At 41.6% G+C, this 15,477-nt stretch overlaps 1 long non-coding RNA gene across 1 annotated transcript; it reads left to right on the plus strand.

Annotated features, from left to right (window-relative positions):
• Positions 1-690: 690 nt before the first annotated feature.
• On the plus strand, positions 691-3,442 carry LOC147205561 (uncharacterized). Its single transcript, XR_015100890.1, has 4 exons — positions 691-819; positions 1,038-1,233; positions 2,142-2,265; positions 3,318-3,442. It is a non-coding gene; the product is annotated as an uncharacterized LOC147205561 (long non-coding RNA).
• The last annotated feature ends 12,035 nt before the right edge of the window (positions 3,443-15,477 follow it).

The following is a 15,477-nucleotide window of genomic DNA, read 5'->3' on the forward strand; positions in this document are numbered from 1 at the left end:
GTTATGTGAACTTCCAGACATCACCTCATCAAAAACCCTCTGCTGCTCCAATCCTCAAAGGCTGAGGTAAAGAAAACCCTTAGGTTACAATCCAAACCATTTGGTACTTCTATGAGTAACTCTGAAACTGACTTCTCTCCCGCAGCTATTCTGTCTTGTGGCCCTCAGGCTTCTCCGCATTAGTAATACGTCTCTATGCTTGAATCGATACTGCAAGTGCTGCTGCTCATATCTGTGTAAAGGATTAGCCAGATTTGATTGACAGACCAAGTCAATGTGCTGAAAATGGTAGGAAAAATGTTTTTTTTAATGTTATAAATATTTTTAACAGTATGACATTGTTAATATAATTATTATGAAACATTTAATTATCCACCTGATTCCTGCTCATGAGATTTTGTGTGAATTAGATGCATGACTTCGCTTTGCGAAACTGGTATTTTGTTTACATGAAAACTGTTTGAGCAAGTCCAGTTTATGAGCATTAACAGATTTTAACAAGGGAACACCAGTTGCTGCAGCTTAGAAGAGAAAACAGTGCAATCTCACTTCTTAACTACTTTCTGAACTCTTTTATTTCAGATTTGAGGCAATGAACAATCTCAAAAGCTCTGAGGCTTATCAGTACCTACAGAGTAAGACAGTTTTATTTGTATTTTTAGAGAGGTTAAAGATGGACCCAACCAAACCTCCGACTTCTGCTGCAGATCTCATGCAACCCTGGGACCTTGCCACAGAGTAGCTTTTTAACCACCTCTTCACCTCCAGAGAAAGGAGCGTCCACCTTAGAGTTTCCACACTCTGCTTCCTTATGGGAAGGTATGTCGGTGTACTTGAGGAGGTCATTGAAGTTTTCTCCCCACTGACTCTCACGTCCCGAGTCAGCCACGCCTTATTTCCACTATACATAGTGCTGTGACTGCATGGCTTCCTCCTCCTGAGATGTTTGATAGTAGTTCAGAATTTTGTTGAAGCCGTTCGGAAATTGATCTCCTTGGCTTCACTGAAATCCTTCTATGCCTCTGTTTTTACCTCAGTGACTTACAAATCTGCATTCTGCTTAGCAAGCCAAGAAACATCAGCTGTCTCGAGAGTAACACAGGCCAAAAAGACCAGATCGGACTCCTTCTTCAGCTTGATGGCATACCTCACCAATTGGGTCCACCAACTGGTTCACGGATTGGCGTCACAACAACCACCTTACGGCCACAGCTCCTCTTGGCTGCTTCAAAAGTAGGGGCACATAACATGGAACATGCCTTCTCTGAGATGTGGTAGAACTTCCCACCCACAGGGAGCATGTACTTGCCCGTCCCTCCGACAACCCAATGGTGTTACCTGCACTGCTGAGCGTGTGGAGGACAAGGTTGAGCTGTCAGACGAAGATGGTGGACAGTGCGCCAATGTGTGTGGCAACCCTTCTGTTGCCTTGGCTTTATTTTCTGTTTTCAGTGATGGGTGCTTTATTGGTGGAGTCTCTACTTTATGATCGTCAATCTTTATTAGACTTTCAACACAATGGTGGAGGTTCGGGGGCATCCGTGCATGGTTGGGAGAAGACGTTGTCTTTGCTCTTGGCTGAAATACCGGCAGATCTCTATTCATAAATGCTGAGGACAAACAGAGACACTCCACATGTCTCGCGTGTTTGTTCGAGGGGGTGAATATACACTGTGGTTGCTTCGGGTGGACTGCATTGACTCATCTCATTCCTCTAATTGTACGCTACTAGGTTCTCGCTCCTCAAATGCTCTGTTTACATGCTAGCACCTCTCACCAGGAAGAAATGTAATGAGACGATGGCTCCTCAATGTCATCATTTGATGGAGATAAAGATGACGTCACGTCATTGACTGACAAATGCACTGTCTGCAAGTTTAAATTGATATATTATTACTCTGTCAACAAATGTCAATTTTATGCTTTATGTTTCATCCATCCATCCATACGTTTTCTAATCCATTTATCCTACGAGGGTTGCGGGAGTGCTTGAGCCTCTCCCAGCTATCTTTGGACTGTAGGCGGTGTACACCCTGGACTGGTTGCCAGCCAATCGCAGGCGACACATAGACCAACAACCTTTAGTGCTCACAATCAAACCTAGGGACAATGTTCCATTTACCTACCAAGTTTGTTTTTAGAATGTTGGAGGAAACCGGAGTACCCGGAGAAAACCCACGCAGGCACTGAGAAAAAATGCAAACTCCACACAGGAAGGCTGGGGCCTGGAATTGAACCCTGCACGTCTGCGCTGAGGCGGACATGGTAACCAGTTGACCATCGTCATCATCCCTCCATCCTTATTCGTATAAGGAGGGTTCACACGGCACACATTTGCTCCGGCGCTACACCGATGTATTTTGTTGCGATATATTTTACATCGGAGCAAATTTTGTGGAGCGGTCACACGTACAAAACCGCTGAGCGTGTCAGCACCGGCGCAGCGTCGGTGCTGTCCCACTTGCGGTCACACGGCAGTTTCTGCAGCGGAGCAAAACGACAGAAAACAAATGAGCTGTCGTGTTGGTTCTTTTTAAAACTTTTACACAACTCAAGCAACAACTGTACAGGCACGTCCTTCTCCTTTTCGGTCTCCGTGCCTTCTGCTCGAGAGTGACCGCCCTCGCAAACGTAAATCAACGATGACTTCAATGACACTCAGAAAAGTAAACATGTAATGCGCCAAACAGAAAATCAAGAGAGGAAATCACAAAATAAATTATATGGGGGGCGGTTGTGAACACACAACAAAGGAACAAACTACACAAACAACTCCGAGACAGTCCAGTCTCCTACAAAAGGAAAGATGACGTTTGGGGACTATTCCCCCCGTTCTAGTTGAGATGGTATAACCCAAGAGGTGCTTGCTACTGTTACCAGCCAAATCTTGTGTCGTTATTAAACAAACACATGACGGACGTCCGACAGAGCACGAAAGCAACGCATTCTCGCCATATGTAATCAACTCTTCTCGAGCATTTGCACTGGAGCAAATTTAACCCAGTTGCGTTCACACGAGCAAATTTACATCAGTGCTGCTTCGCAAACGAGCATTTGCTCTGGAGGCAATTTTTAAACCACCTCCCTGAGGGCGATCAAATTTGCTCCGGTGTAAGCTGTTTTCCGGGGCTACGCCGGAGCTAATTTGCACGTGTGAACGCTCTACTGGGGCAGCCCCGGCGTAGCACCGGAGCAAATCTTTCCGTGTGAACACCCCTTTAATAATCATTCTACGTCCTCATCTGTCCTCGTCCTGTTAAAGTGCTCCCATCGCAGTCTGCGTTCCCCACCTCTGAAGAAAACAAACATCCGTGCAGGAGGAGTCTGGAGCGGCTCAGGCTTGGTCGAGGATGGAGTTGGAATGGGCGATGCAGAAGAAGTCGTGGTGGGCGATGAGTGGCACACGGCAAGAGGAGCGGGGACTTTGCGTGGCGCCGGTGTGAAGACCAGCATGAACAGGGTAGGGAGAGGGCGAGGAGATTACCAGAGGAGGCAGCAAAGATGGCTCGGGGTTGCTGGGCTTATGTGGGGGAAATTAAAGCTGGGACTGGGAGTCTGTGGACAGGAGAGGGAAATCGTGCATGTCCAGGATACTATATTTATTTTCCAGATGGACGTATACTGAAAATTACCACACCACCCACTGTTATCCAGTCGTAAGATTTCGTCATTCAAAATACAGTAGTACAGTATACTATGGGTACATTTAAAGTAAAATACTGGCATCTCTGCTGCCTTTTTAAAATGTTTATTTTAACTGTTATTTTACAATGAAATTCTTTGTAGTGTAGGGTTATACATTTAGAAAACCTACAATACTGAGTAGAACTGAAATATGTAGAGGTGAACTATATTGCTGTTCTGTTTGGATTGTGGTGACAGATCATGTGTTAGTTTTGCAGAGGGTTCAGTTTGACCCATCAGACGTAGCTTAAATGCACAATCTGTTCCAATGAATGCTTAAAACAAGGCCATCCTGCAACACTACAAAACACAACAGGTTTGGCCTAAAAACACTCAGGCTGATGTGTTAGGTTCCAACCTCCATCCTTTGCTACGATTGCTGCCTCTTCAGGTGACAAGGATAACACACTTGGCTTTCAAACACTTAGACAGGCAGAACACCTGAGAGTTTTGACCTTCCTTGTTTTGAAAGGTGGGGTGTGTGCCCGGAGTCACCAGGGAAATTGGCACAAACATTGGAAAGCAAAACAAGCTTGACTAGAAAATCGTTGAAAAGGCTCTTACCGGATGCACACAGAATGATGATGGCCAGTGTACTGTTAGTCTTTTTTTATGACTCAATGACTGTTAACAATGAAAAGCAAGTAACATCTGTTATTCACACATATCTAAATGTCCCAATGCCATTCGATTCCATTTGACCAATTTGCCTTTGTTGCAGATGTTATATCTTTGGTTTGGAATGTTTGAACCAGGGGTGCCCAAGTCTGGTCCTCGAGAGTCCCTATCCAGCCTGTTTTAGATGTCGCCCTCGTCCAGTACACTTGATTCAAATGGTCAGCTCATCAGCAATCTCTGAGAAACCGGAAACCGATCCTGATCATTTGAATCAGGTGTTTTGGAAGGCGGAGACATCAAAAACTGGCTGGATTGGGGCTCTCGAGGACCGATTTAAACAGTGTGTTATAATTATCAAACTTCTACATCATGATCAGTTTTGGTTTCTGGTGGGGAATTCCAATTCGTGAGAACAAACAAATAAATAAATGAATAAATATTGGAGTGAGGGACTCAAATTGAAATATGCAAGTCGTTTTCTATGAATCAAACAAATGAAGCTATAACAGACAGTTGCAGCGTTATCTTTGAGAAAATTAAGCTTCGTGTTGTCAAAAAAAAAAACGTAGGATGGGCATCAATGACACAAGGATGGCAACTAAAGACTTTTGACGGGGCTTTTAGAAAAAGAGTACATTATATTCCACACTGTCAGCAATGATGCTCAATGGAAGACCTCATTTGATGATTGTAGGGACGAGGCCAAGGCTCTTGAAGAGCCACTTTTCTCCAGCTCTTGAGTTGGATGCAAGCCTCTGCTCTCAGATGATGAATGGGCTCCTTAAGTAGCAAATCTGTCATGAGGCATTCGCAGCCATGACAACTGGAGTCACAAAGGTTGGAGGTTGAAGAGAGAGAGGGGCTGAGAGCTCCACTGTGCAGTCATCTTTTTTTTCCACACATGTATCTGAAATGCATCTATCACTATCAACAAAGCCTTATTTACCAAATATAGAACAACCCTGATCCACTCAAGTTCAGTGTGCTGTTTTTTTGTTTGTTTGTTTGTTCTTTTTGTTTCCTTGCCAATCATAATTTTGGTTATTCATTTAATTATAGTCTCTTGGGAGTCATCAGTTGCATTATATATATATATATATATATATATATATATATATATAAATAAATATATATATATATATAGAGAGAGAGAGAGAGAGAGAGAGAGATAGACACACAGATCTGCTTTATATAATTTGTTTCATCCAGACAGAAAATGTAAAAGAATATTGTATTGTCCCTCTTTGCGGATTGAAGAAAAGAAGACAGAAAACAAGGCCTGTATTTTTCCCTTGGTTATGTGTCTGCTCCTTGTGACTGCAGGGTGGTGGGAGGTTGGTGGTTGCCTGTTTGTCAAAGGCCCACTAGCCTTGTCCATTTTGACATTCACATGGGAGCAGTAATGATCCTAAAAGCTGCAATTAAGCTGACTGTCACGTTCCAGGGAAGCGCCTGGTGCCGGTACTGTGCTGCACCTATTATTCTCAGTGGGAATACTCCCTAAAGAACAGCATTTTCTCTTCGCCGCAATCTTACTCTGTCAACTACTGTAACTTTTACTTAAATTAAAAAAGAAAAAAAACACACACAGACACACACATTTCCAGGTGCAGATACAATATTATACAAAAGAGTGAAAATAGGAATGATTATTAAAATCTATGATTGTCACAGCTGTAAATGATTAAAGGCGATTAAACTATGTAAAATACATTTCTGGGTTCATGCCCCCAAAGTAGATTAAATATTTATAGTAGTATATAGTATGGTTACTAGTATAAAGTGATGCATGTGATGCATTCTCCTCTGTGGCATCATGCACATAGTAATCTGAAACCGACATAAATGTATTGTTAAATTCTCTAGAGGGTATATTACTTATCAATGTTATCATGAATGTCATGTACGATTGGAGTCGAACTCATGCGTTGCATTCTTATGCCCAGTAGGCAAATAGAAATTCTCATTTTTCAACATGCATGATGCTGTTAAGGATGATATAAAAATCTATTTACACTTTGAGCTGCATACAGTATTGTCAAATGTCAATACATTTTTTAGATAAGAGTTAACTATAATCTACCACTATTCACCATCTATCCATCTATCGATTTATCTATCTATCTATCTATGTATCTATCTATTGAGAGAGAGAGAGAGAGAGAGAGAGAGAGAGAGAGAGAGAGAGAGAGAGAGAGAGAGATTTCCTCAGAAATATTAGAGCTCTGTGTATGGAAGGTAAGTGTTACAAGGAGGGCACTAGCACCGGGCACTATTTAAATTTAAATACGTGAGGAAAGCGTTGAGGAAGGGGTAGGGTTAAATAATTGTTAATATGTCAGATTTGGATCTGGCTTGCTCACTGGAGTGAAATGCTTGACGACTGTATTGGACAGCCTGCTGAATTTATTGTTTGTTGTCCAGCCAGCGTTTATTCAGTACGATTATTTGAGCTAAATAAATATGTTGCCTTCTTGATTGATTCCCTATTCACAAGACTGTTTACTACAATTAAATAAAGCATTGAGGATGGCCTGTATAATGGGGAGACATGATTTTTAAAAAAACAAACACCCATTGGGTGGTAAATGTTTCCCTCCATTTATCTATTTATTTATTTATTTGTGTCCATTTGTTTGTTTATTTCTTATTTTAAAGCATGTATGTTGAATGCCCTTTGCAAACAAGTAAAAAGGGGGAAAACCTTTTCAATTAGCTGAGTGAATGTAAAATGCTGAATGGAATCAGAGCCAGACTCACTATTCCGCCCATTAAAATTGGTTTTATTTTCTGCTGTGAAGGGGGAAAAAAAGGAAAAAAAACCCATCCAAACGGCTCTGACCAAAGTCAATCATGTTAAAAGCTATGGGTGCTTAATTTGATTTACCAATATAAAATGCAAATTAGGTGATCAAATGAAGTGGGAGCCGGGAACAGGAGGCTGCTTTGAGCCATCAAGTGAAATGAGAAAAGATAGAGGTATGGAGTGATTTAGCATATTGGTTTGATTAGTGGTACAAAAATTTCATCTGTAGGGCTAATTGTCGACAAATTGCTACGGATCAGAACAACCCATTATATGCTGCATTTGAATACACCAAAGCACCCAATGTTCCACCGACATATATGTTGCATTTGCAGCTAAAACTGGGATTTTGTAATCAGTCAAAAGACTAATTAAATAAATGGAAGATAGCACAACAGTGCCTTACAATAGTGAATGAGAAAATGCCTGTAATTGGACTCACACGAGTCTGGCCATATGCTTCTGTGCAGCACTTAGGCATGACTTGGCTGGGGTAAATATAATAACTGTGTGAAGAGAATGCTCCTGGGACTTGGCCTTCTTGGACTAACCTGGCTAACAAGCGAGCCATTTATTTGAGTATTGGATTTTACGCACCATTATGCGAAGAGAAGTAAAACAAGTCTGCACAGCACATGTCAGGACATATTTGTGCCATATAAATACACTTGTAGCCTCGGTGAAAAAAAGCTGCTCGCAGCCATTTTCCTGCCGCACCATTTTCAAGTGCCTGTCCATAGAATACAGCGATTTGTTGCCTGGAAACAGATCTCAAATACCATGTACTACAGTTACACCCAGACTTTTAACATTCTGACTATTGACAGGTTTCTCCACAGAGATTTAAATGAACAATCATATTAGATTCACTGAGCTTTTGTTAAAGGACAGTAAAATATTTTTTTCATTTGAGCCACTACCGTAGAGCAGCGGGACCGGTCCGTGGGTCATTTGATATGCACAGAAAGAAAAAAAAAACTTATATTACTTCAGTTTTATTTATTTTGGAATCTGAAAGGAAATTACCGGATTCTCTGTTACAGCCGTTGACAGTATGTCACTCTTGACGCAGGTCAAGGCGCGCTTCTCGGTCAAATGATAGGTGACTGCTAAAATGAAACCCGGGAGCTAGCAAAATGAGTAAAAAAACAACGGTCTTTGGAAAGTTTCTTTGGGAAGGGGAAAAGGGACAGCCATGAGACAGAAGAGGAGCCTACGACTTGCAAGAAAAACAAGGCTACATTTAATAGACAGTATCAGTAGTCCTACTTAAAATATGGATTTATCTCACCGGGAGATTCCCACGCACCAAACCCACTGTGCCTGATATGCGACGATGGTGAGTTGTATTTTGGTATTTGTGGTGTATCTTATTTTAAAGGCGCGTTTAAACATTACCTTAGCGACCTATCTGGCCGCATGATTCGTGTTTATTATTATGTTTGGAAAATAACACAGTTTTCATGCAGGTCACATCATATTATTTTCTTGTATTTATCCACCACACCTTAAAGGCCGGTCCCTGAAAATATTAACGAACATTAAACCGGTCCGTGGGACAAAAACGGTTGGGGACTGCGGCCGTAGAGCACAACCAGGTCATCTTGTCATTCATCTCTCTATCTTTTTTTTTCAAATAATTTCACATGCGATTAAGTGCTGTGTACTGTACACCAGGGGTGTCCAACTCCAGTCCTCGAGTGGCCCGATCCAACATGTTTTAAATGTCTTCCTCCTCCAGCAGCTGTTCATTTCAATCAGGTGTGTTAGTGAAGTGAGACATCTAAAACATGCTGGATTGGGGCGCTCAAGAACCGGAGTTGGACACTCCTGCTGTACACACATGCAACGCGCAACCAACATGCTCATAAATAGACATATATTGTAGTGCAGTTTTGGGGATCGGTGCAGGGTTCTAAATTAACACCAGCCAACCTGCCAAATGTAGGTTAAAATTCATTTTGGCAGGTGTTAACACCATCCAGCCCAACCTGCTGGGGGACAATCTGTTGAACGCCGGAGTGGACCACCACCTTAAATCATGGATTACAGATTATGTCACAAAACAGCCACAGTATGTGAGGGCACAGGGCTGTGAGTCAGACAGGCTTTTCTGCAGCACCAGGGCGCCACAGGGGACTGCCCTGGCTCCATTCCTGTTCACTCTCTACAACTCGGACTTCAGCTATGTCACTCACACCTGCCGCCTTCAGAAGTTCTCTGATGATTCCGCAATCGTCGGCCTCATTACAGACGGAGATGATCGGGAGTACACGGGACTGACGGAGGACTTCGTGGACTGGTGCCTGCAGAACTACCTCCTGATCAACCCCAGGAAAACAAAGGAGTTGGTTGTGGATTTTCTGCAGGAAACTGTCTTCACCTGCACCGACGAACATACAGGGTACGACATAGAGCGGGTGACCTCCGACAAGTACCTGGGTGTTCTTCTCAACAATAAACTAGACTGGTCTAACAATACAGACACTCTGATCAGGAAGGGTGAGGTCTTTTGGAGTTCAGGGGTCACTCCTTAAGACCTCCTATGACTCCGTGGTGGCCTCAGCCATTCATTATGGCATAGTCTGCTGGTCAGGCAGCATCTCAGCCCGGGACAGAGAGAGACTGAACCGACTGGTCAGGAGGGCCAGCTCTGTCCTGGGCTGCTCCCTGGACACTCTGGAGGAGGTGGGCAACAGGAGGATGCTGGTCAAGCTAAAAGCTATGATGGATAGACCTTCTCACCCCCTCCAGGCCACCCTGACAGCAATGGGCTCCTTCAGCCAGAGACTAATACACCCAGGCTGCAAGAATGCTACTGTCAGGCTATTGAATAGACAGACCTGAAAACCTGAACTCACCCCAATTTACCCATTTTTAATATGCTTATATCTGTCATGTTTTGGTTTGTAACTAACAGGTGGCACTGTGGGGCTTTTCCCTGCAGCTGCACACCTGTTGGTCGTTAGATAATTAGTGGCTTTAAAAGGACTCCCAGCCCGAGCACTCATTGTCGGGTCAGTATTGCTCTTTGCTGCTGTCATGTTTGTTTGTCATGTTTCTCTTATTGATATTTTTGAGTTTCAGTCATGGTTTTTGTTTGCTACTTTGGATTCGTTTCGTTATTAGGACTATGTTTTGGATTTAGTTTTCTCTATGTTTTAATACAATTCGTCAAGTACACCCTGCTCCTCCCTCTTGCCTGCCTTTTGGGGTCCACCACCACCTTGCTACGTGACAATATCTATATTTTATAATTTATATTTATTGTTGTACTTTTTGTTTTTCTACTTCTCCGTTTCAAAATTTTGCTGCTGTAAATTGGGAATTTCTCCATTGTGAGACAAATGAAGGTTTTCTTATCTTAAAAAAAAAATTAAAAAAACTTTCCAGCCAGTATGGCCGCGAATGCATGAGGCAATTGTGTCAGTCATATATACATAGTGTTGGGCATCAGGTCTCAAGAATTTCTAAGTATTGTTTTACGAGTGGCTTTTGTTGGTTCTTATATTGAATTAATTGGCTTAAATTATATCTGGGGCGGGTGGCCCAGTGGACGACTGTTTTAGCGTGTTGGCCTCACAGTCGAGAGGTGCAGGGTTAGATTCCGGCTCCGGCCTTCCCGTGTGGAGTTTGCAAGTTCTCCGTGTGCCTGTGTGGGTTTCCTTCCTCCCACATTCCAAAAAGATGCATGACAGGTTAATGGAACACTCTAAATTGTCCCTAGGCATGGATGGTTGTTCGTCTCTGTGTACCCTGCGATTGGCTGGCAACCAGTTCCGGGTGTACCCCGCCTACTGTGCGAGGGAGAGCTGGGATAGGCTCCAGCATGCCCCGCAACCCTTGTGAGGAAAAGAGGATCAGAAAATGGATGAATGGATTGATATATCTGGAGCCAAGCTTTAAGTTGACAGTAGACATGATGTATCTACTCCAGTCAAGAATCACATCTCATACTGATGTGCAAAATTATTTTATTCCGCTTGCCTTGTTGAACACCATGAAAACTAAAAAGACATTCCAAGTAGTGCATTGGTAAAAATCAATATTGACCTAAATCTGGTTGACCTAAAAATACAATGAATAAACAACAGCTAACATGCAATGTGCATCTTATAAAGCAGGAGTAGATAAATTGAAGATAAAGTCCACCACACAATATCGTCCTTTTGTCTCTCTCTCTCTCTTTCATGCACCATCCGGCATACCTGACCGCAAACTGGAGGTGATCATTCACAAAAATATTCCAAATAATGATTTTACTAAAATTTTACAGAAAAACATGTACTTCGAGTTTTGGAAACAAATTATACACATTCATAAAATGAATTTAAAATATATGTTTCAGATTTGAGTTGCCATGGCAACTAATCAAAGGCAATCCTACCTCCAGCTACACAGGATGTGTTTTTTCTTGTTTTATGCACGGCAGCATCCAATTAGTTTTCGTTGATTTTTCTGACTTTTGTCATGGAGAGCTCACTGCAAAATCCCAATAAACCGGGAAATAATCTTTACTCATTTTTCTGGTGTTTGAATCATAAATAAGATCCCCACTCCCACATAGTCAATATTTTATGGTCTCCAGCTCAAAACACAACTGTGCCACTTCCAATCAGTTTCATGATGGAGGATCACATATTCAGTCCATTCACTGAAATAAATTTGTGGTACTGAAGGTTCAAGGATGTCTTCACAATGCCTAGGTTTTAATAAAATGTCTTTATGAGCAAATATATACACTAAACAAATACAAATAAAGGACCGACAAAATCAAAATGAGCCATCTAGTGAAAAAGTAAACATCTTCACTTTTTGTCCAATTTCACGTATATTCAGCATTGCCATGTCTTCCAATATTGATCCAACTTTGATGTGGATTCTGAATGCCTCAAGGAAAAAGTGTAACATAGTGTTCGTGTATAGTTTCCATCCGTTCAGAAACAATTGGTGGTTCTTTGTTCAGCCGTTTCAGAGTTATGGCTCAAGCCCAATAGGGTGAAATCTTCGTGCATGCCCCAAAAATATGGAAGTGGCCAACTGTTGTACAACCACATCTCCTCCAATATTTACTGTGTTCAGCATTTTTACTGTGAAGTTCCTTTACTCTGGGGGTAACAAACATGATCATGAATTCGTAAATTCTTAACATTGTGTCTATCAATTCAGGGATGACGTTTTCAAGACGACACGCTCTTTTAACTTTTCATTAGTGATCATGATGGACTGGAGTTGGAATTTTGTTTTGTCAGTGAGTTGTTTGACAGCACCCACTGGGTTCACCGGTACGTCGAACAATGAGAAAGTCTTCAATAGTGCTTTTGATAAGATGAATATGGATTTCCACAAATTGGATCATCATTTGTATGCACTGTCACCACATTGACAAGAAGAAAAGACTGAAACTGTCCCCGCCGAGATTGAATGGTGTTCAGGAAAAACTATCTTACCAGCAAAGCTAGTCAAAGCAACTTTTGTGTAGTTACGAACAGATGGCATTATATTCAAAAGCAGCCCCTGCTCCGAGAATGACATAATGAAGTAGGACTGAAATTTACAGCTGTCTACATGAACAATACAAATCCCTTCTGCACAAAAGTTATGGTCAGAAAAGGCAACACTTGGCCTATTTGGTTGCAATATGATACTTTTTTTTTGGGGGGGGGGGGTAGAGTAGGGATGATCCTTTCAAACTGAAAGAACACTGTACCAAGTATCATGCAAGGTGGTGACATCATCATGCTCTGAGCCTGCTTTGCTTTGTGAATGGAATAATGAAGGAGTAGGACTACCACCATATTTACCTCAAAACTAGAGTATGCGAGTGGATTCTTCACAGAATTGAATGTTGCAACAATGACAACAACAAATAAAATATTATAATTGGTGAAAGCAACTTCTGGAATGGCTTTCCAAAAAAAACCTGACCTCAACCCTACTGAATATTTTCAGACAATTCTTTAAAACCAGGCAACAAACCAAACTTTAAATGCACTTTATGCCAGAAGTTTGCTACAAATAAGTCTAACTGAGGTGAAACGTTAAGTGGAAACTGAGCTAGTGGGTGTCATTTTGAATGTCATCACTGCATTTAATGTATGCTCCTAGGCTGTATGCAAAGGCCTGTAATCTGCTTGCTTCTACAGGATCTCTGCGCAATTAACACAATTTGCTCGATCCACAAACCGAGGGGAGCTATCATCTCTCCATAAACGTCCAAGCACTGTTTAGCTTCTGAATGGAAGAGACAGTGGGTCTTCTGTGATTGCTGTGAAGGCTGAGCTCAGCTTTCCCCTTGAAAAGACGACCTCGCGAAGATGACGACGAGGATTTAAAGTGGGAGAACAAAGAAAAGTAAATCACTTGCGTGTTACAGTGTGGCTCCTTTGAAAATGAGAACATCAAAGCTTGAAGCCCAAAATAGAAAGTTAACAGCTTGTGCTGCTCAGTTACTGACAAGCAGGGGACAAGTGACCTTGCTACTATCTGTATGTGTTCTATCAGCTTTCCTAAACAGGCTCCTGAAAGTGGAAAACAACAACTACAAGGGGGGTCCTTGGAGGCTATGAAGTGGTTACTATCTGCTTTGGAGAGTTCTCTCAGTATGCTGTGCCACTGTATGCAAACATAGCAGGGTTACCTGCCCTTTGCCATAGAAGACACCACAATTGGTTCTTGATATGTTCGGCACATCAGGAAAATGTGGACTGTATTTACAAGTTCATATGATCGTGACCAAAAATGGAGCAAAATTCGAACTTGGTATTGAAGGGATATTCGATCCTGATGTTGAGTTGTGAACAATAGTGTTTCTTTCCTTGCTGTTAGCTCCTTGTATATACAGTGGTACCTCTACTTACGAACGTCTCTTCATGCGAAATTTTCAAGTTACGAAACACCGTTTTTGTTTCGAAAGAAATTTCAAGATACGAAAGGTAAAAAATACAATATGGGCTGCTACTCGCAGCTCTGAGTTTTCTGAACGCAACATACTTATAGCTGCTCTGCCATTGGCTACTACCGAGCACCATCCAAGCATCCCATTGTTAAAAGCCGACAAAAGCAAACGTCCTTGGATGAGTTCGTTACAAAATGTCAGGCAAAAAACACTTCTGAGCAAGAACATGAACAAAAGAGGGCATAAAACGATGAGAACACAGTTAAAAGTTAAATTCCCACCATTTTTGTTCTTTACTCCAGTGATTTTCAATCTTTTTCGAGCCAAGGCACATTTCTTTCATTGAAAAAAATCCCATGGCACACCACTATCTGAAAATGTGAAAAAGCTTATTTTAACAATTAAGTGTTATATTGTTACTGTAAGCATTTTTTTACATTGAAAATTAGCGCAATATTATAACACATTGAATATGAATCAAATCAACATCAATCCAATATTTAGTGCATTTGTTTTAATGGCAAGTATAATATAGTCAATTAGAACGTTAACTTGCTCAGGTTCGGATTTTTTTCTGTGTGACAGCCGGTTCAAGGAAACACTGGTGCCGTTGCATCCCCGGTAAACGTAAATCTAAATGAAAGATACCTTTCATTGTGTTGCCTCACGTCGGAAACTTTGCTTGTCTCGAAGCAGAAGGCAATTTCCTAGCTGCTGCTGCTCCCTACCGGTCTGGAAGAGTACTACATGATAACTCTTCCAGGCGATCGACCGCACAAGCATTATTATTGTATAATTTCCTACGGCACACCTGACAATATCTCGAGGCACACCAGTGTGCCGCAGCACAGGGTTTGAAAAACACTGCTTTCTTCTTTGTTGTTTTACATTCTGCACAACTCTAATTTATCGTGCAATAATGAAATTGTAACATGTATTTGTTTTATATTTTGATGCATTTTTATGCTTGAGAAAATAATTATATCTGAATTTTGGGGGGCTTGAAACAGATTAGGACATTCACGTGGAAATGCGTCTCTACTTACAAAATTTTCTAGTTAGGGAAATTTCCTCCAGAACCAATTAATTTTGTGAGTAGATGTACCACCGTACAAAATAAAAATAAAAAATCCCTAAATCAAAGCCTGATACAACACACTCTAAAAATACATTCTACTAGTATATTTTCCGATACACCGGAGCGCTCTTAACAGGGAGACATAGCCCAGATTCTTCTTTTTTTTTAATCCCCAAACCATTGAATAAATGGGGAAAAACTGCCAAATAAGCCTTTTCTGCCCCCAAAAGGGAGTTGCCCCTACTTTTCAACATTTTTCAAAAGAGCATTGGGGAAATGAATGACTTAAAAGTCGACAAATCTGGAAAAAGAGGGCTGTTACATCACTGGTGATCAAATACAAAACAATCACGCATTTGTTTCAAGAGCAGAATTAGAGGTCAAATTGGCTAT

Source organism: Hippocampus guttulatus, chromosome 5, assembly GCF_054856545.1.
Source record: "Hippocampus guttulatus isolate MCC_2025c chromosome 5, RoL_Hgut_1.0, whole genome shotgun sequence".
Lineage (NCBI taxonomy): Eukaryota > Metazoa > Chordata > Actinopteri > Syngnathiformes > Syngnathidae > Hippocampus > Hippocampus guttulatus.